Below are 22,395 nucleotides of genomic sequence, written 5' to 3'. Positions count from 1 at the left end.
ACCGACTCAGCATAGGCCACATCACCTTCTTCACACTCCAAAGCAATCTTACGGCTCCCATGTACCATAATGGTCCCCTTATGACCCAGCATCTTGAGCTGTAGATAAACATAGCAGGGCCTTGCCATGAACTTAGCATAAGCCGGCTGTCCAAACAGGGCATGATATGGACTCTGGATTTTCACCACTTCAAAAGTCAATGTCTCGGATCTTGAATCATGATCATCTTCGAAAGCAACCTCCAGAGCTATCTTACCAACCGGGTACGCCGATTTACCGGGTACCACACCATGGAAAACGGTGTTTGACGGTTTAAGACTTTTATTTGTCAACCCCATGCAATGGAAGGTTTCATAATAAAGAATGTTGATACTGGTCCCTCCATCCATGAGCACCTTGGTAAACTTATACCCTCCAACTTGAGGTGCCACCACCAATGCCAGATGACCCGGATTATCAATGGGGGGCGGATGATCATCTTGACTCCACACAACAGGCTATTCAGACCAGTGCAAGTAACGGGGCACCACCGGTTCGACGGAGTTCACTTCCCTTTTATCAAGATTCTGATCGCGCTTGCATAGGCTAGTGGTGAAGACATGATACTGCCCATTGTTCAACTGCTTCGGGTGGCTCTGATAACCCGACTATTGCTGATTTCCCTGATTATTCTCCTGGTTGTAACCACCCTGGTTGCCCTAACTGCCTTGACTGCCATGTCCGCATTGATTACCTTGAAATCCTGAGCCAGAACTGCCTCCACCATAACCCGGCCCATGAGACCCGGGTCCTGAACCGCCAGACGGTCCCTGATCATATCGGAAGAGATCCAAGTTTTTGAACTCCCGCATAATAAAGCAATCCTTCCAGAGGTGCGTAGCTGGCCTTTCTCGCATCCCGTGCCTCAGGCAAGGCTGGTTTAACAGGCACTCAAGATTGACACCTGATCCTCCACTCCGTGAAGGCGGTTTACCCTTACGATGATGACCATTATCTTGCGCGTTGGTGTTAGCCACGAAATCTGAACTATTATCCGCTTTACGCTTACGTTGTTTCCATGGCCCGCCGGGTTATGCTGCTGTCCTTTGGTGTTGCCGTTCTTCTTTCCCTTCCCCAGCTTTTCATCATCCGACTCGGGATCCTTGGTACTATCAGAGTCAGCATACTTAACCAGAGCTGCCATAAGTGTTCCCATGTCATTGCGGTGACGCTTGATCCGTCCCAACTTCAGCTTCAGAGGCTTGAACCGGCAATTGCCCTCCAACATTAAGACTGCTGTATTGGCATTGATGCGATCTGATGAATGCAAGATTTCCGAAACCCGACGCACCCAATGGGTTGTCGATTCACCTTCTTCTTGGACACAGGAAGCTAAGTCCACAATTGACATGGGCTGCTTGCACGTGTCCTTGAAATTCTGGATAAACCGGGCCTTTAACTCAGCCCATGACCCAATGGAGTTAGCTGGCAAACCTTTCAGCCAAGTGCGAGTTGTTCCTTCCAACATCATAGTGAAGGATTTAGCACATGCCACATCATCCACATCCAGCATCTCCATCGCCATCTCATAGCTTTCGACCCATGACTCGGGGTGTAAGTCGGCAGTGTAATTGGGAACTTTACGGGGACCCTTGAAATCCTTGGGCAGCCGCACATTGCGTAGAGCCGGGGTGAGACATGGTACCCCCAAAGAACTGAAAGCAACCCCTGGTTCCACTGAAGTTGTTGCACGAACTGGAGTAGGCTGACGTGCCGCATACTGCGCAGCTCACTCGGCTTCTCGACGCGCTCTGCCCTGGTCCACTATGTTCTGAGCATCATCGCCTCCTGCCGGGTTAGGCCCACAGGGCGGATTATGGTTCCGTCCGGTGCTTGACATGGCCGGTTCTTCAGTATGCCTGCTGTAACTCCGGCTCGGGCGAGGGGTGGAATGAATCCTATCTCGACTATACGAATAAGCCTGCTGCTGAACCATTGCTATTTGGAGGAGATCTCTGGCCCGCCATGTCTCAACCGCTGCCGAAGAGTCGCCTTCCATTGGAATAGCTGCCAATCATGACGCCGCAGCGATCATGTTATCCAAAGGGGTAGGAAAATGACCCGGTGGTGTTGGCACGTACTGAGGCAGGTCATGGTTCTGTCCGGGCGGGTCCGTTGTCAGTGGCTGATCCGGCACTCCTATCCTAGGTGCTTCAACCCGGTTTACCGCTGTCGGGTTACTGGTTCCCGCTCCTGGTGTGCTAAAGAGATTCCTTGCTTCATAAACCGGCGGTAAACGAGACTGATGCCTCCTCATCATCACGTCGTTTGAAGCGTTCTGATCTAGCATGAGCCGGTAAGATTCTGCATGAATCCGCAGTGCCTGAGCATCCAGAGCGGCCCGCTCCTCAGCCATCCTGGTTTCCTCAGCAGCCATGTCCTCCTTGGCCTGAGCTATATGATCCCGCAATTTCCTGACCTCCGCATTATGCTGATCTCGATTATCCGGGTTAACTTCTGTGGTCAACAATGTCGCCAAGGCGTCCAACAAACCGGACAGGATTTGAGCCAACGGGCACGCGGGCCTCCTGCCCCGGCTGCCGATCCGGAAATTATTGCTGCCGCAATTGAAGAGTGATGCGCGGTGTAAGTGCATCTAGTGCCACCCCTAGGTAGTTTTGGAGTATTGACGACAAAGTTGGTTGAGGGACTAATGCATTTGTGAGAATTGCAGGATAACGCAGGTAGTGTCCCTCATTGATTCGGTTTACCTACCGGAGATGACCCCTAAAAATGTATGAAGACATTGACGACAATGGTGGTATGTGAAGATATTCATATTGAAGACTATGACATGAGAAGACATTGAGTGAAGACTATGGAGCGCGAAGACTGTGTTGTTTCGTTGTTTCCTTTTCTTCTTTGTTGACTCATAGGAACCACCGTACTGTTAAGTGGGGTCCAAGTGAACAAAGTCAGAATGACTAAAGTGATGCTCAACCCAAATCCTATGTCTTTGAGCGAAGACAATGAGAGCAAATCTTATCCAGAGCTGGATGAGTCAGCTTTGCTTGTAGCCCAAGTAAAGTTGTCATGTGTGTTTGAAATCTGACCGTTGGAACACGTGTCAGTTCCTTAGTGACCCAAGGTCATTTCGGACATATCAGGTCGGGTTGCCTTGTGGCTATAAATAGCCCACCCCCTACACCATAAATTGGTGGCTGCTCAGAGTTAGTTCATGGCTTTTGTCGTTTGAGAGCAACCCACCTCGAAGCCTTTAAGAGAAAGAAATCCTTGCGAGGACAAAGCCCAAACACCCAGAGCCAAAGAGTGTTAGGCATCACTGAAATCTTTCTGTCTAAGTGACTTGAAGACTTATTACACTTGAGGACTGTGTATCCTCCAGCCGGTTAGGCGTCGCGTTCTGAGCATCCAAGAGTCATTGTGGGTTGCCGGTGAATGAAGTCTGTGAAGGTTCGGAAGTCTACCTTGAAGACTTACCAGAGTGATTGGCGAGGACTGTGTGTCCTTAGCTCAAGGGGAATAAGGTGAAGACGCGGTCTTCTGAGTTGAATCTCAGCCTCCCTAACCAGACGTACAGTTGGCACAGCAACTGGAACTGGTCCAACAAATCCTGTGTCTTCAACAAGTGACTGGTTCTATCCTCTAACTCCCTTTACTTTGAGTTTGTCTTCGTGAAGTCATTGCCTATTTGTCGTACCTGTTTGACTTCATTTCTTGACTACCTTGTTCTGTGTGATTCGGTTTAACCACCTGGAGTTTAGCTATGTCAACTGCAGGGATAATCAAAGTCTCCGCTACTTGCCCCATGTTCGATGGAACTGAATATCCCTACTGGAAGAATAAGATGCGCATGCATCTTGAAGCCATTGATGTCGACCTCTGGTATGTCGTCAAGAATGGCGTTCCCAAAACCGGTGAAGGTGTCACCCCTACTGATGTCAAGAAGTTCATTCGACTGGACTCTGCTGCAAAGAACATCATCTGTGGTCATCTGACCAAAGGACAGTATGGCCGTGTGAGTGCTCTAGAAACGTCAAAGCTAGTCTGGGACTGGCTATCCAAGGTCAACGAAGGCGTCTCAACTCAGAGAGACCAAAGGATCAGTGTTCTTCGCAACCTCTTCAACCGCTTCAAGAGAAACGACAATGAAAATGTCCAGCTCACGTTTGATCGCCTCACCGACATCACAAATGAGCTTCAGGCTCTCGGCGCCACTGAGATTACCAAGCATGAAATCGTCAAGACACTACTGAGATCTCTTGACAGCTCCTTTGACACCCTTGCCCTCATGATACAAGAACGCCCTGACTTCAAGACACTTGATCCGTCTGATATACTTGAGAGGCTCAACACACATGAGTTCCAGCTTTCTGAGAAAAGAGATATCTATGGTCCCAACTATGGCCGAACTCACGCTTTGGAGGCAAAAGTTGTTTCCTCATCTGAAGAAGAATCTGACTGCGGTTCTGATGATCCTGAAGACATTGGAAAGGAACTTGCTATGCTTGTGAAGAAGTTCCAGAAGTTCACCAAGAAGAAGGGCTTCAGAAAGTCTTCACAATCTAGCTCAAGAAATGATGAAGCTTCCACTCATGACAACGAGAAGAGAACATGTCACAAGTGCAAGAAACCTCGACACTATATCTCTAAGTGTCCACAGTGGGACAATGAGAAGAAGAAGAAGAGCAAGGAATATGATTCTGATGACAAGAAGAAGAAGAAATCTTCAAAGTCTTCTTCCAAGTCCTCATCAAGGTCTTCATCTCATAAGAAGAGCTCATCTAGCAAGGCTCGTGCTTTTGTTGGCAAGGAAATGGATTTAGAGGAGGAGTCTGCTTCTGAGGAGGCGGAGGTGGAGTCTGAAGAGGAGTCCGACCCTGGCGTTGCAAGTCTGGCTCTAGCCACAGCCTATGTTGCCAAGTCCATCTTCAACACTGAAGACAATGACTTCCACACCAACGCTGAAGCTGATGACAAGGACGATCCTGCTCCCACCTACTGCTTCATGGCACGTGGTGCCAAGGTAAAATCACGTGATGCTTACTTTCAAATGTCAAGTGAAGATGACTCTGATTGTGAATCCAAACCCAGCTACAAAACACTTGCTAAAATTGCAACTGAACAACAAAAGGCTATGGAACATACTCAAAACTGTTAGACAAAAGCGATGACCTGTTGGATGCAGAAATGACACGTTCACAGTCCTTAGTAGAAGACATAAAAAATCTTCATGCTAAGTACCAAGAACTTGAAAGTCTTCATGAGACGCTCTCAACCACTTATGAAAAGCTCTCCTATGATTATCTTCAAAGGGAGCAAGAGCTTGAGAAATTGAAAGCGGCTCATGAAGATCTTCAAAAGGAGAATGAGTCACTTCGCGCTCAACAGATCAGTTCTGCTCAGGATGGATTTGAACCACCTTGTCTAAAATGCATTGAGCGTGATAAGGCTACCTTTGTTGCTGAATGTTCCACTGCTGCTACTGTTGCATTGTCTTCAACTATTGATGTGGAAACTAACCCCTCTACAAAGGATACCACTACTATTGCTGATGAAAATGCTAGGTTGAAGACATTGCTTGAAACAGGGATGTATAAAAGTCTGAAAGGACATCAGACACTTTGCGATGTCCTCAAAAAGAAGATTTTGAAGCGAAACCCTAGGAAAGAGGGTGTTGGGTTCGAGAGGAAAATGAATGTTGATGGTTCCTACTGGAAGCCTGAGCAGTATCCCAAAACCACATGGGTTGCTGCAAAGGGACCTTCAGTGGATCCATCGACCTTATCTGGCTTTACCTGTGCTAATCCTATTAGCATTGATGAATCCCTTGATGCAAACTATAAGTTGTTCAAGAATCAGAATGGTGAAGTGTTTGCCAGGTATATTGGTACTAACTGCAAGAATGGACCACCTATGAAGAAGATTTGGGTTCCCAAAAGCTGTCTTGAGAATCTTCCAGTGAATGTGATCATGACACCACCAGGGAAGAAGAAAAACCCCAGACCTAAGGCGTCATATGGTCCAAAGGCTTCATACAAATACATGACTCACCTGAGTCACCCTAACGCCAATGTTTTGCAGGGTAATCATACTCAAACTTATGAATATGAGCGTGTGTCTTCAAACCGCTATGTTCATAGAACTAAGAACTTTTCTGCTTATTCATATGAGTATCATTCATCTCCTACAAGGCTATTTGCTAGGGCTCCAAAGCCAAAGTTCCCAGATGCTGCACTTAGACTCATTGCTTCTAAGCCACCCCTGAAGATGTGGGTGGTGAAGAAGAATTAACTTTCTTTTGCAGAACAAGGTCTCCAGCCTGCTATCAAAGGCGTCCGGTACTATTGCTGGGGACCTAAAACACATTAAGGGACGCATGATAAAATGGTCTTACTATGTATTTCATATGTGAATCGCTTACCAGTCATACTATGAGTTCTAACCTTGATCTAAGTTGTGATAATCCTTGTGTGCGTCAAATGCTTATGCTTCACAACACACTTTGTGAAGCCTATCCTCCTAACTGCACTTTAGGGTATGACACCTCATGCTTCAGAATGGATTATGGACAGCGGATGCACTAATCATATGACTGGTGATCGAAGTCTTCTCATGGACTCAACCTTACGTCCATCAGACAAGATTCACATCACATTTGTTGACACTGGTAAAAGCAAGGTATTGGGTCTAGGTAGAGTTGCAATCTCAAAGGATCAACACATGGATAAAGTGATGCTTGTTGAATCCCTTGGGTTCAACTTAATGTATGTCTCAATGCTTTGTGACTTGAACATGATTGTGCTATTCGGAAAATATCATTGCCTTATACTAATGGAATCTGACAAGTCTCTAGTCTTTGAAGGGTATCAGAAAGATGATCTATATATGGTAGATTTCTCAGCAGGTCCACAGCTTGCCGTATGTCTTCTTGCAAAAGCTTCAGAATGCTGGCTCTGGCATCGGAGGCTGGGGCATGCTGGCATGAGGAACTTACACACACTCGTCAAGAAGAAGCATGTCAAAGGCATCGAGGGTGTCAAGTTCAAGAAGGATCATTTGTGTGGTGCCTGCGAAGCTGGAAAGATGACTAGGGCAAAGCACCCCTCGAAGACAATCATGACGACATCTCAACCCTTCGAGCTGTTACACATGGACTTATTTGGCCCTACTCACTACTCTACCCTCACAACAACAGCTTGTCTCTATGGCTTCGTCATTGTTGATGACTACTCAAGATATACATGGGTGCACATAATTCTCTACAAGACTGAAGTGCAAGATGTCTTCAGACGCTTCGCCAATCGAACCATGAACAATTATATCATCAAGATCAAGCATATCAGAAGTGACAACGGCACTGAGTTCAAGAACACCGGGCTTGATCTTTATCTGGATACAATGGGAATCACTCATGAGTTTTCTGCTCCATACACACCTTAGAAAAATGGCATCGTAGAGCGCAAGAACAGAACCCTCATTGAGATGGCTCGAACAATGCTTGACGAGTACAAGACACCAAGAAAGTTCTGGCCTGAAGCTATTGATACAGCATGTCATATCATCAAACATGTTTACATCCATAAGCTTCTGAACAAAACATCCTATGAGCTCCTTACTGGCAAGAAGCCAAATGTCAGCTACTTCAGAGTATTTGGTGCTAGGTGCTGGATCAAGGATCCCCATCACAAGTCAAAATTTGCACCTGAAGCTCACGAAGGCTTCATGCTCGGTTACGGAAAGGACTCGCACTCTTACAGAGTCTTCAACCTCTATCACTACAAAATAGTTGAAACTGTGGACGTGCGATTCGATGAAACCAATGGTTCACAAAGAGAGCTCCTGCCAAGTACACTAGATGAAGCTCCGCCCAGCGAATCTATCAAGCTTATGGGAACTGGTGAAATCATGCCTTCTGAAGCACAGCCTGAAGAGGAACTTATCATTTCTGCACCAAACCAACCTGAAGACAATGCTCATACCGAAGACAATCCTCCCAATGATGACAATGATCAGCAAGAGCAAGGTCTTCGTCCAGTTCATCCTCGTGTTGCAAATGAAGTACAAATTGAGAAGATAATTGATAGCATCAATGCACCTGGTCCACTTACTCGCTCAAGAGCAACACAGTTAGCAAATTTCTGTGGGCACTTTTCGTTTGTGTCAATATCAGAACCCAAGAAAGTTGTTGAAGCCTTTATGGAACCTGAATGGATTCAAGCTATGCAAGAAGAACTTCAACAGTTCAAGCTGAACAATGTTTGGGAACTAGTCAAGCGTCCTGGCCCTCGCAAGCATAACATTATTGGCACAAAATGGATATATCGAAACAAGCAAGATGAGCATGGTCAAGTCGTCAGAAACAAAGCACGTCTTGTGGCTCAAGGATATACTCAAGTTGAAGGAATTGACTTCAATGAAACATTTGCCCCTATGGCTAGGCTTGAAGCTATTCGCATACTACTAGCCTATGCTAACCACCACAACATCTTACTATATCAAATGGATGTGAAGAGTGCCTTCCTCAACGGCAAGATTGAAGAAGAAGTGTATGTTGCTCAACCACCTGGCTTTGAAGATCCAAAACATCCTGATATGGTGTACAAGCTAGACAAAGCACATTGAAATTCGTCATCACTTTCTCAGAGATCATGTCATGAAGAAAGATATTGACATCATTCACGTCAACACTAAAGAGCAACTGGCAGATATCTTCACAAAGCCCTTGGATGAGAAAAGGTTTTGCAAGTTACGGTGTGAGCTAAATATCTTGGAATCCTCAAATGTCCTATGATCAGGCACACATCCTAACACTTATGCATGTTGATGACTTAGATGTGCAACACACGAAGTAAAGTATATCTTCAATCAATGAAGACTTACATTCTGAGTCTGAATACATTAACGTGGAATTTGACTTCGGAGCGCCACGATAATTGTGCACCGTGTCTGGGTCTAATACTTCCTATACGGTGGGTAACGCCACCACCAAATTTCTTGGTTTGAAGTGTTTTACTCATGGCGTTATTTTTGCAATGTCTTCGCATTTGGTTTGTCTTCAAATTTCAACTTATCTTCATGATTTACTTCACTATGTTGATTTGATTGCTTTCTGATATATATACTAGTGTTCTGTCCTCTACAGCATTCACTTATAGCTATGTCTTCCTTGTTAAATCTTTTGAACTAAGTGAATGTGATCGGACCCTAATCTCTCTATGCTTTCTATCTCAAACTCTATCTGTCCAAATCATATGCATTCTATTGAAACTGTCGAATGTCTTCTCTGCATCCTTGTGAGCAGAAGACACAGAGATAAACATTAAGTCTGTTTTAAATGATTCATCCTTATTGTTTGAAATCTGGAGAAGCCGGAACAACCATCCGACAAACCTGGCGGGCGTGGGAACATGGGACAACTCTGAGTATGTTGCATGCTTGCCACGTGCCCCTCAGATGTGAACCGCCAGGGGCACCTGCGTAATTGCGCTATGCCGCACACTTCCTTATAAATACATGTCCCCTGCGGTAAAGAAAACCTTCTTCCACCTCTCCACCTCATCAAAACCCTAGCGCCACCGCTAGCTCTCGACGACGCCGGCGACGAAGCGCTTAGCTACGCGACTTCTCCGACGCCGTCCTCACGCCGGCCGCGGACATCGTCCTCTCCGCCGCCGCCGTAGGTGTCCTCCATCGCCAAGTTAGGGCACGGTGGATTGAACTGCTCGGTCTCCTATTCATCCCATCTAGCAGTTCTACGAGTGGTAAATACAACTCTATTGTTACCATCTTTTTGATCCTCAATGATTCATCCTATTTACCAAAATTGGTTTCTGCCTATACAATGTTAGATCTATTCTGTCTACATCTCATACTGCCTAGTATATTCACTTAAGCTTCATATCTAGTTAGATTCCTCACTTGTACTTATTCACGGATTCGTATAAATCTGGAACCAACTCTCAACATATAAGTGAATGTCTTCGCATCATGAGGTCAATGTCCTCAAACTGATTTATCTTCAAAATCTTCTGAGAATGCATATGACCTCTTCCCCTTCCCTCGCATCTCTAATGCTATCACAGGTACATGTCCGTGGGAGAATCCCTTGGTTCTCATAGTCTGCATTCGTTTGCATAATTCTTACAGCAACACATTAACTCTCCTAAAGCCAGTTCCTGTTTGTCCAGCAAGCGAAAGCCTTTGAAGCCTTTGAACGTATTGAAGCCATTCAGTTTGAAGTTCATGGCTGCAGAGAAATCAATAAGGAAGGGTGGCAGATAGCGTCGAGGGGGAACATCAAAAGATTTGCCTGATGACCTCGCAGACCTTTACAAGACAGATCCTGAAGAGGATTATAATCAGCGCAAGACACGAATCCAATGGATTCGACGATATTGGGCTGAAGAATGGTTCAAATACAAGTTCGTGACCCAGGAATACGCTGAGAAGAATGCTATCAAAAGTCCTTGGGGTGATATTCTATATCGAGGCCTTCCACCCAAGAACAGAGCTGAAGCTAATGCACAGGGTTTCTATCCTTGTATGGTCCGTGAACCTCAGCCTGAAAATGCCGACCCATCATCATTGCTCTGGTGTCATGACGATAATCTCTTCAAGCGCAACTTCCAGCATGCAAAGGCATCAGCCAAGGAAAACAAGAAGTCATTGGGATTAGACTTCAACCCTAGTCCCTCTGCTCCCCGTGCTGACGGCTCATGTGATGCAGAACCCAATGTCATCGGCCCCTTTTCCAACCTTGATGGCCTCATCACTTACATCTTAGTCCAAGGTGCCAAAGTGGATCATTCTGATAATGATGCTGACACTAATGAAGCCCCAGCTCCTCCTCCAAAGCCGCAGAAGCTAAAGAAGACTAAGGCTTCACGATCAGCTGCTCCTCCAAAAGCTTCACGTGCGAAGCCACTGGTCACTACACCTCCTGAAGACAGTGTGCAGTCTGAAGATCTATCACGCATATCCAAGAAGACGGAGAAGAAAAAGAATATCGTCAAGAATACTGATCAGACATTGACTCCTGCTGCCATTCTGCGAGAAGAGCACATTGATCTGTCCAGCGATGAAGATCTTGCAGATGATGCTCTTGAGCAACTGATCAAGAGCAAGGAAGAAGCAGAGATCTTCAATGATTTGCCTCTCTTTGATGTGGCAATCATCCATAACTTCATTGATGAGTGGTTTGACACCCCAAATCTCAGCTTTGATGATCTGCGACTTCCCATTGGCCTCAGCGTCACCTTCAATGGCGCCATTGCTTCTGAGCTAGCTCTTGCTCAGCGCATCGTTGAACTGAAGCACAAGATCGACTATGAGAAAGCTCAGTTCAAGAAGCATGTGGCCAAGCTCAGCGTGCAAGATTTCAAAAACTTCAAGATCATGCTGCACGAGCTCAAAGAAGCCTTTCACAAGAAGCGCGAAGAAGCTAGAGGCTCTCGCGAGCGCATGAAGAGTCTGGCTGACAAGTGTGTGCTAGCCTACAATGAGGCTGAGAAGCGCAAGGCTCTTGGTCGTCCTGGCATTGACCCCAGAATGGCTGCAAAGAAGAAGAAGCTATCAACTGACCAATCTGCACCTTCAAGGCAGGATGAACCTCGCATAGTCTTCCCAAGCAGCATGACTGGCTCGAAGCCAAAGGTCATGTCAACCGCTTCAGAACTGAAGAAGACGAGGGCTGCTGAGGCTGAAGCCAGAAAAAGGAAAAACACAGAAGCCTCTGATGTTGCTCCCTCCAAGAAGAAGCACAAAACCAAGAAGAATCGGGCTGCTCCCACAGAGCCCTTAGTTGTTGAACCTATCTCAATGGTTCGCCCTGCATCTGAACAGCAAGAACGACGGATGATTGTTCATGAGCCTGCTTCCACAGAGGCTTATGAAGATGAAGACATTCCAGCAGTTGATCCCATCGCTGCTGAAGACATTGGTCACCATGACAATGTTGAAGATGATGTAGTTCTTCCTCAGATCGAACACAACTTGGTATCATTGCCTGTTCTCACAAATAGCAAACTCATCAGCATTGGTCGTCCTCTGACGCCAATTGCTCAGGATGCAGCATGGGTTGATCACCCACAACAACAAGACTCCTCGAGTACTCCCCAACAACAACAAGTCACACCACCTATGCAAGAAAAAGAGGATGAGGCCCAGCCAACTCCATCTCCAAAGGCGTCGCCCGTATTACATAGGCTTCGCAAAGGACCAAGGCCTCAAGTCCCTCTTTTGAGCATTCCAGAAGGAGAAGTGCACCACCAATCTGTTGCACGTCAAGTGTTTCTAGAAGCCACTCCGACTGTGAATGTCTCCGTGTCTGAAGCCAAAGCTGCTGAAGACAATCCGGCTGCATCAGCCGATGACGAACAAGAAGAAGAACGTGTCCCTACTCCCCCCATTACTGAAGAAGTTGTTCCTAAAGTAAACGTGCCAGTGCCAGACCCTCCAGCTCATCAAGTGGAGGTTGAAAATCTTGAGGCTGCCACCACCAACACAAATGAAGCCAATGACGTAGTCATGGCTGAAGCAAGTGTGGAGCCTGCACCAACCAATATGCCAGAAGCCAATGCTGCAACTGCTCCTGAAGCTTCTGTTGTGCAGTCTGAAGCCTCTGTTGTTGCCACTGCTCCTGTTCCGCCACCAAGGCCCCATACAATTGAGCAAGCATACAACCATGGCCAACTAATCACTGTCAAATGGCCCGTTCTGGCCCCTCCGCCTAATGTCTCTGGTCCTTAGTTTGATTATCATATTAAGCATAGGCCTCAGGTCCAGAAACCAAAGCCAAGACTGCCAAGGTTCCCAAGTACTGCCACCTATACAGGGTCCTTCAATGCAAATGGCTTCAAAAGCCACAACACCTTCTTTGACAGCACAAAGAACCCCTACTCAAGGCCAAGAATATCATCTGATCATTTCTGGAGCCATCAGCAGCGAAGCTATTACTCCTGCGTTCTGTATGATCAAGGGCGCATTTTCCCTCATATGCGCCTCGACACTGAAGCCATTGCTGGACTGCCATGCTTAGAAGAAGCACTTGACTGCTTTCGTGATGCAAGTCTGCTCAGCTTTGTGACAGACAAAGAACATTGGAATGAGGAAGTTTTGCTTCAATTCTATGCTACCCTCCACATTCGAGGCTACAACAGGGATACAAAGACATGGGTTCTTGAGTGGATGACAGGAAATGTTCACCATGAAGCCAAAGCTCTTGACATCATTGAGCTTACAGGCCTACCCACTCCCGGAGAGCTGTTCGAACCTGATTGTCAACTCCACCGCAATGCACTGGAGAGCATCTTCCATAAGCCAGAACCCAACATGAGCCAGATGTTGAGCATGATGAAGCCTCTGCCACGTGACGCTGAATACCCAAAGGAGTTCTTTGTTGATGACCTTGAGTATCTGCCTCGCACAATATATCACATCATCAGGCGGACTCTATGCCCTATCAAAGGGCATTCATCAGCTGCAAAACTTGAAGGAGCCATGAAGACATTGGTCTTTTACATCCTCAATGGCATCAGCTTCAATACACAAGAATTCTTCCTCCGGCAACTGGCTGCGTCTGGATCTGACCTTTTTGGCCTAAAATTCTATGCTCCATGGGTCATGCGCCTCATCAAGCTACACTCTGCTATCAACTATCAGCCCTCTGCTCGCAATCATCTAATCTTTCTACCAGAGGTTGATATGTCAGTTGAAGCCATATACCCTGAGCCTGCCAAGAAGCCTCTTTGTCTTCAAAATGCTGAACACCAAAGCTTCACTCAGCCCATGGAAGGAGTCCAAGCAGTAACTCGTGTCTATCCAATGGCTGGGAACACTCGTCTGCCTCATCGTGCGCAAACTGAAGCTACTGAGAGCACAATTGCCCAAAGGCCTAAGAAGCACTCTCGCGTCCTAAATGATCGAGAACTTCTTGTGGCACTGTATCAGAAACAAGACAAGCATCACTTTTGGCTCAAACGACAGATGCAAAGCCTCTTGGTGGACGTCAATCGCATTCGAAATCTTGCCACCAAGAATGCCTTTGTCACTCATGAGACCTGTCGGCGATCATGGAAGAGTTTAACACTGCTCAGTGCTGAAGCAGATCTTCAAGACGATGGCTTCACTGAAAGATTCAAGTTTGACTCCACTCCTCCACGGAATGTTGTCCTACGTCGAACTCCATCCCTTGAAGACTCTGACTATTCTTCCTCCACGGCAACTGTGAATGCCAAAGTGATCGATGATGAAGACGATGCTACTTCACCACCCCCTACTTCTGCACGCATCGACACTGCACCAAGTTCGTCTGCGCCGCCAAACAACAACGACAACCCAGCTGCTTCACCTACTCCTCATGAGGACGAGTAGATGCTCTATGTCTTCAAACCTTTTTGGTCATTACTGACAAAAGGGGGAGAAGCATATGAGTTTGATAGTCTTCAAGCGGGTTCATATGGGCGGTTGCTTTATATTTTGCCTAGTGATTACAACTCTTGCTTTTGATACATTTCGTTCTTTGAGTTGTAACACTTAAACTCAATGGTCGTCTGCTACTTATTTGCTTTTCCATGTGCAATGATAACTTCCGCACTTAGATCATTCTGCAGACGTCCATTTTTCATTATGCATGTCACTCTCTTAGTTATATCATTTCATGCATGATGAATTATCTTCATAAGTTCAAGAGGATCTCCACAAGTACAACCTGCCATGTGCATTTGCATTCCAAAAGCAAATTACTTATATGCACATCTTCAAGGGGGAGCCTTTGCCACTTATGAAGACAATATCCTATCCTTTACAATTTCACATACTTTATCCCCATTGAAAACTTCAACCAGTTTGTCATCAATCACCAAAAAGGGGGAGATTGTAAGTGCATCTAGTGCCACCCCTAGTTGGTTTTGGAGTATTGACGACAAAGTTGGTTTAGGGACTAATGCGTTTGTGAGAATTGCAGGATAACGCAGGTAGTGTCCCTCATTGATTTGGTTTACCTACCGGAGATGACCCCTAAAAATGTATGAAGACATTGACGACAATGGTGTATGTGAAGATATTCATATTGAAGACTATGACATGAGAAGACATTGAGTGAAGACTATGGAGCACGAAGACTGTGTTGTTTCGTTGTTTCCTTTTCTTCTTTGTTGACTCATAGGAACCACCGTACTGTTAAGTGGGGTCCAAGTGAACAAAGTCAGAATGACTAAAGTGATGCTCAACCCAAATCCTATGTCTTCGAGCGAAGACAATGAGAGAAAATCTTATCCAGAGCTGGATGAGTCAGCTTTGCTTGTAGCCCAAGTAAAGTTGTCATGTGTGTTTGAAATCTGACCGTTGGAACACGTGTCAGTTCCTTAGTGACCCAAGGTCATTTCGGACATATCAGGTCGGGTTGCCTTGTGGCTATAAATAGCCCACCCCCTACACCATAAATTGGTGGCTGCTTAGAGTTAGTTCACGGCTTTTGTCGTTTGAGAGCAACCCACCTCGAAGCCTTTGAGAGAGAGAAATCCTTGCGAGGACAAAGCCCAAACACCCAGAGCCAAAGAGTGTTAGGAATCACTGAAATCTTTCTGTCTGAGTGACCTGAAGACTTATTACACTTGAGGACTGTGTATCCTCCAGCCGGTTAGGCATCGCGTTCTGAGCATCCAAGAGTCATTGTGGATTGCCGGTGAATGAAGTCTGTGAAGGTTCGGAAGTCTACCTTGAAGACTTACCAGAGTGATTGCGCGAGGACTGTGTGTCCTTATCTCAAGGGGAATAAGGTGAAGACGCGGTCTTCTGAGTTGAATCACAGCCTCCCTAACCAGACATACAGTTGTCACAGCAACTGGAACTGGTCCAACAAATCCTGTGTCTTCAACAAGTGACTGGTTCTATCCTCTAACTCCCTTTACTTTGAGTTTGTCTTCATGAAGTCATTGCCTATTTGTCGTACATGTTTGACTTCATTGCTTGACTACTATCGTTGGTTGGCTTCATACTATCTTCCATCTTGATCCTTACTACCAAGCTGCTATTAGTCTTTGTACTTTCACATTATTGCATACTTGACTATGGTTTGCTTGTTGTAGTTTATCTTCCGCTGCATATCAATTAGGTCATTTCTATTGTTTGTCTTCGAAACTTCCACGTTTTGAAGACTTTGATAAAAATCGCCTATTCACCCCCCCCCCCCTCTAGTCGATAACTAGCACTTTCACGCGGGCTGCATACCGACCATGAAGATCGCAACCCGCTTTGGCGGTTCCAGGGGTCCGGAATACTATTGCCATCGGAACAGCCCCCGAACCGGCTATGTGGCAGTTGGTACAATGACTCGGTCTCCCCGGTGGATGACTCGCCATCTGAATAGACAATCGTCTCACCGTTGGATACCGGTTCATATTCTGCACCATTGATGAATCCTGCGAACACACGCTTCATGGCAGACTGAACCTAGGTGGGGCTTGCACGCAGAGCCGTCACGATGAGGTCGGTGCAGGTGTCCGGCTCAGGGCCCGGTTCACCGATCTTGCCAATGAAGACATGAATTCCTCCGAAGGGGACCTGGTACCTGTACTCAATTGAGCCGGCGTTGGGGGCCCGGCCTGCATCGTCAATGTAGAGCTTGTCGCGACAACTCTTGGTCTTCCGGCCCACTGCGTATCCCTTGAGTCCTTCAAAATTGCCCTCTAAGAACTCGAAACCATCGTGCGATAGCCCCACGGTGGGCGCCAACTGTCTGGAATTGTCACGTCAGATGTCCTAGTGTGAGGACTTAGTCGTGGAGCCATCGCAACGAGATTAGCTTAAAGGGGTTAAACCGGACAAAGGACACGGGGAGTTTATACTGGTTCGGCCCCTTGCAGTGAAGGTAAAAGCCTACGATCCAGTTGTGGTGGAATTGATGGGGTTTCGATAACCAGGGAGCGAATCCTCTTTGCTTGGCTCTTGAGTTGTTGTTTCTTGTCCCAAAACCGTCGTCGGGTCATCCCTTTATATACACAGGTTGACGCTCGTCGGTCCACAGAATCCGGAGGCCGGTTCATAAACGTGTCCGGCTCGGTATCTACTCTTTCCTACCTTACATTACAAGTTACACGCCTATGGCGGTTTATGTCTATGGGCCCTAACCCGCCTCTGGGCCTTGGGCTCCCTTGTTATGTTTCCTCATAAGTCGTCGTCTTCTATAACTTCATGGGCTTCAATATTGGCAACCTTTCTAAGGATAAACTGGCCCCTCCTGGCGGTTTATACCCACCAGTTATATCCCCAACACCAGTGCATGTGGATGATTGACCGGCCATCCTTCGTCCTCTTCAGGAACACTTCAATATTGAACCATGGGTGTTGTATGAAAACCTTCCTTGCCTCCTGACCATAGAGGTGGTTTGAGAGGTAATCATCAGTGAACTACTTTGGAAAGGCCTGAAAACAAGGATGTGCATAAATATCTTCTCTGTATTGGAAATGGGGCAAAGGAATAAGAAAAGGCAAGGTATAATAGTTAGTACCATCTTGTAGTGAACTGATGTCTTCTTCATTGTGCAAACAAAGATCTTGTTGTTTTTTGTCGTCAATTTCTTTATCCTAACAATATTTCTGAGTTTCTTGACTTGATTGATATTCATGGACAACTCATTTCCCCATATGCAAAAAGGGTCTAAACAGTGGGTCAAAACCTCTGACAGTAGGACCTACATGTGCAAGACCAAATTCTTAAAAACCTAAGTATTAGAATGGTTCCTGCAATTGCACAATAATGTGCTATTAGACAACGGACCATGCACGTGCTAACCTCAGTTGTAAACCTCAGTGCTTCCCATTATATTGTTTCCCCGCAACACATATAAGGTAGTTAGTCATCAGGTTAAGTAAGGGTTCACATGCTATTAGTAAAATATGTTGATAAAAAATAAGCACATTGCAGATTCATCAGATTAATTCAAGCCACATGGAAAACCCATTTATGCAAGCCAAGCAAGGTTAAGAACTAGGAAATATAGCATTTGTATATGTTTCTCATGTATTAAGTGCAGCCAAATTCGATTTATTCCTCACATGCACAACAATACAAAATTCCAACCACGACAATTGGACATCGCATTGCAGAATTGAACCAAGCAGTTAGCTAAACACCACAACAAATGAACCAAGCATTAACTGAGCACCACATTGCACAATATAACATACTCCTAATAGAAGATCAGACAGTTAACCGAACCAAGCATGCTTAACAACTTGGAAATATAGCAATTGTATTTGTTTCTCGTGTATTTAGTACATCCAAATTCGATTTACTTCTCACATGGTATACAATAATAGAATGCACCCACAACTATTGAACATCGCATCGAAGAATTGAACCAAACAGTTAACTAAACACCACAACACAAATGAACCAAACGTTAACTTAGCAACACATTGCACAATGTATAACCACACCAAGCATGCTTGACAACTTGGAAATATAGCAATTGTATTTGTTTCTCATGTATTTAGTACAGCCAAATTCGATTTACTTCTCACATGGTATACAATAACATAATGCACCCACAACTATTGAACATCGCATTGCAGAATTGAGCCAAACAATTAACTAAACACCACAACATAAATGAACCAAACGTTAACTAAGCACCACATTGCACAATATATAACCAAACCAAGCATGCTTGACAACTTGTAAATATAGCAATTGTATTAGTTTCTCATGTATTTTGTAAAGATAAATTTGATTTGTTTCTCACATGGAAGACAATACAAAATTGCAGCCTGAAGAATTGAACATCACATTTGCAGAATTGAACCAAATAGTTACTTGAAGATGACAACTAATTAACCAAACAGTTAATAAGTGAGCACCACACTGCACGACATATAGAACATATACACAGCAGTAGCATATTGCATGGTCAAATTAGATAGCACAATTCACTAGAATTTGTTAAGGAAATGCAGGAGCAGCACACACAATGGGTAAACCGAGCATGCTTAACCGGCATAGCTAGCAAATGGCAAGGTGCTCCTCCAAGATCTGGTGGTACGAATGGTAGCCATCACGACCTCATCCGCGCGTGCGGCCACGATTTGCTTCTCCGCTGCCAAATGCTCCTTGAGATCTTGGCTATACTGCGTGCACCATGGCTTAGGACGGCGCTTATTTGGTGGAGGTGTCAGTGATTTGGGTGGAAGGTGTTGCGCTCGCGCCGGCGGTCGAGGCATGTGGGATGTGGAAGGAGGAGGAGGACAGGGTTCGGGTGTGGATTACCTGCCTGGATAGGCGAGGCCGAGCAGCGTGAAGGAGGTTCGCCGGCAAGGAGGCGTTGCTGCAAGCAAGGAGTGAAGGTTTAAACTTGGAAAGGAAGGCAGAAACAAGGGAAATGTGGCTTTTGGTAAGGGGGAGGGGAGGTAGATATTTCCGCAGAAGCCGAAAATTTGGAATCGCTTCAGCGAAAAACTGGCGCGCAAAGTGTCATCAGACACGGTCCCTTATTCAGAACTGTGTACGATATGTGAGCATCACAAACGGTTCACATAGCTTAACCCGTGTGCGATGAGTTTGAACGTCAAAAATTTTGGTTCCAATTTCCCTGGTTACAGTGCTCATCCATGTCATTGCATAATTTGGGTACACAAAGGAGACTACAGCACACCCACACTTCTTAATCGAGCAAGTTCAGCAATTAAACAGAGCTACCTGGCCTAAACATTACTCTAACAAATTAAAGACTGATGCTCTTAATTAAACAAAACAAAGAGTACTACTACTGCTGGTGCTCGTCGATCTTCGTCACCTCCTCCATGTCCAGCTCACGGCCGACGGTCTCCTAAGGAAGGAGCTCCATGGCATCCATCACACCATATTAGGCAAGCATCTTGCCATCCGCATTCGTCATCTCTTTGGAAAAGGCCGCCACGAGCTGGGCGTGGGCGGCCGCGATCTGGGCTTGGACGGGCTCCGTCGTTGCAAAGTATGCGGCGGAGGAACGGACGGCTGATCGAATGCTCTCGGCGATTGCCAACTCTTCGGTCGTGGGTTGCCGACCATTGTCGGAGAAGCTTCGTTCAATTTGTGCAGTGACCGCCACGAGCTAGGCGTGGGCAGCCTTGACATGGTCGTGGGCGGCCTCCATCAGTGTTAAGGCCGCCGCTATGGAACGGACAGCTGTTGTGCCGCTCTTGCCAGCTGCTATCCCCGAGGCAGATGTTGTTGCCGCCACCTGAGAAGCAACATCAGTCGTTTGGGCTGCCATGGCCGCCCGGTCGTAGATTGCGGCCGCGCTCAAGCACCTTGTTAGCACGCGCATGGCGTCTGCGGCCACGCTCTCGCCGGAGTGGGCCACCGAAGTTGCCCTCACGACGCGGGTCCACGTACCCATCTTTCACCGTCGACGATTGAACAATGAAATGATATTTGGGGAGCGAGCTAGTGTGCTTGACACACCGGCTGTGGACTGTAGCCGACGCACCTTCTCGCGTAAGCCATAGGCATACTATACACCGACGGTGCTCCTGGATATTTTGTACTGCATCTCACATGGTTGGTGATAATAAACTGTGTGGGATCAACTTGATTTTTAATTTTGATTTGAATTACAGAATGGGGTCACAGCGGCAATGGACGGTGTTTGAATTGCTAGACCTTTTATCTGCAGTGAACATGCAACTATATGTGTGTAGTAAAAAAATTGGAATTGTTTAGAGTTCCTTTGGACATTTTTATACGGTAACTTGGTTTTCTAGGCATTTCAGGTGCACAATTCAAAATTAAACCACATGCTCCAGTCCATAAAAATGGGTTGCAAAATCAAATGTTTGTCCTTGGTTGCAAGCTTAGGTCACATGCAAGAAATGTGAATGAATGTCAAACACCTTGACACTGTCGCTCAGCCGCTAACATTGAGATACATGCTTTTAACATTCTAGTAAATTGAAAACCCGTCTGAAATTCATGAAACTTGACATGATATCATGGAACGGCAGCGACATGCCATGGTAAAAATATTGTCCCATTAGGGGCAGGTGTGGGGTATAAGCTTCTCGCAAACCAGAGCTTCTCTCACAACAAGCCTGATGGTTTCAGTAGGGTACGTGCCACCTTGGGGGACTAAACGATATATGTTGTCTCTTCTTACTTTCAAAATGTTTCTCGTGTCAACATAGAATAACACAAGTGTTGTGTCTATTTTTGGAATTTTTCGGGGTTCGTTTTGACATTTTCATGCATTAATTGTGTTTTCAATGCATTTGTGAGCATAATTCAAATTTGAACTACATGCACATGATCTAATGCATATAAATTGGTTGAAAATTCAAATATGTGTCCTTGGTTGCATGCTTAGGTCCCATGCAAGAAATGGGAATGAATGTCAAACACCCTGCCACCGTCACTCGGCCACAAACATTGAGATTCCTGGTTTTTAAATTCTAGTAAATCCAAAACTCGTCTGGAATTCATTTGAAACTTGGCATGCTATCATGGAGCAGCATAAACATGTCGTGGTAAAATTATTGTCCCATTTGGGGCAGGTTTGGGGATATGCTTCTCACAAACCAAAGGTTCTCACAACAAGCCTGATGGTTTCAGTAGGGTACGTCCCACCTTTGGGGATGAAATGATGTCCGCTACCTCTTATTGCTTTCAAAAAGTTTCTAGTGTCAACATAGAACAATATGTCGTGTCAATTTTTGGGATTTTTTGGGCTTCGTTTGGACATTTTTATGCATTAGTTGCGTTTTCAATGCATTTATGAGCACAATTCAAATTTGAACTACGTGCACATGCTCTAGTGCATATAAATTGGTTGAAAATTCAAATCTATGTCATTGGTTGCATGCTTAGGTCCCATGCAAGAAATGGGAATGAATGTCAAACACCCTGCCACCGTCACTCGACCGCAAACATTGAGATTCCTAGTTTTTTAATTCTAGTAAATCCAAAACTCGTCTGAAATTCATGAAACTTGGCATGCTATCATGGTGTCGTGGTAAAAACATTGTCCCAATTGGGGCAGGTTTGGGGATATGCTTCTCACAAACCAAAGAATCTCACAACAAGCCTGATGTTTTCGATAGGGTACGTCCCACCTTTGGGGACAAAATGATATCCACTGCCTCTTATTGCTTTCAAATTTTTTCTAGTGTCAACATAGAACAATAGGAGTGTCGTGTCAATTTTTGGGATTTTTCGGTGTTCGTTTGGACATTTTTATGCATCAATTGCGTTTTCAATGCATTTATGAGCACAATTCAAATTTGAACTACATGCACATGCTCTAATGCATATAAATTGGTTGAAAATTCAAATATGTGCCCTTGGTTACATGATTAGGTCCCATGCAAGAAACGGGAATGAATGCCAAACACCCTGCCACCGTCACTCGGCAGCAAACATTG

This window comes from Triticum dicoccoides, chromosome 2B (assembly GCF_002162155.2).
Source record: "Triticum dicoccoides isolate Atlit2015 ecotype Zavitan chromosome 2B, WEW_v2.0, whole genome shotgun sequence".
Classification (NCBI taxonomy): domain Eukaryota; kingdom Viridiplantae; phylum Streptophyta; class Magnoliopsida; order Poales; family Poaceae; genus Triticum; species Triticum dicoccoides.
The sequence above is the reverse complement of the archived record's forward strand: the minus strand, read 5'-3'. Positions refer to the sequence as shown.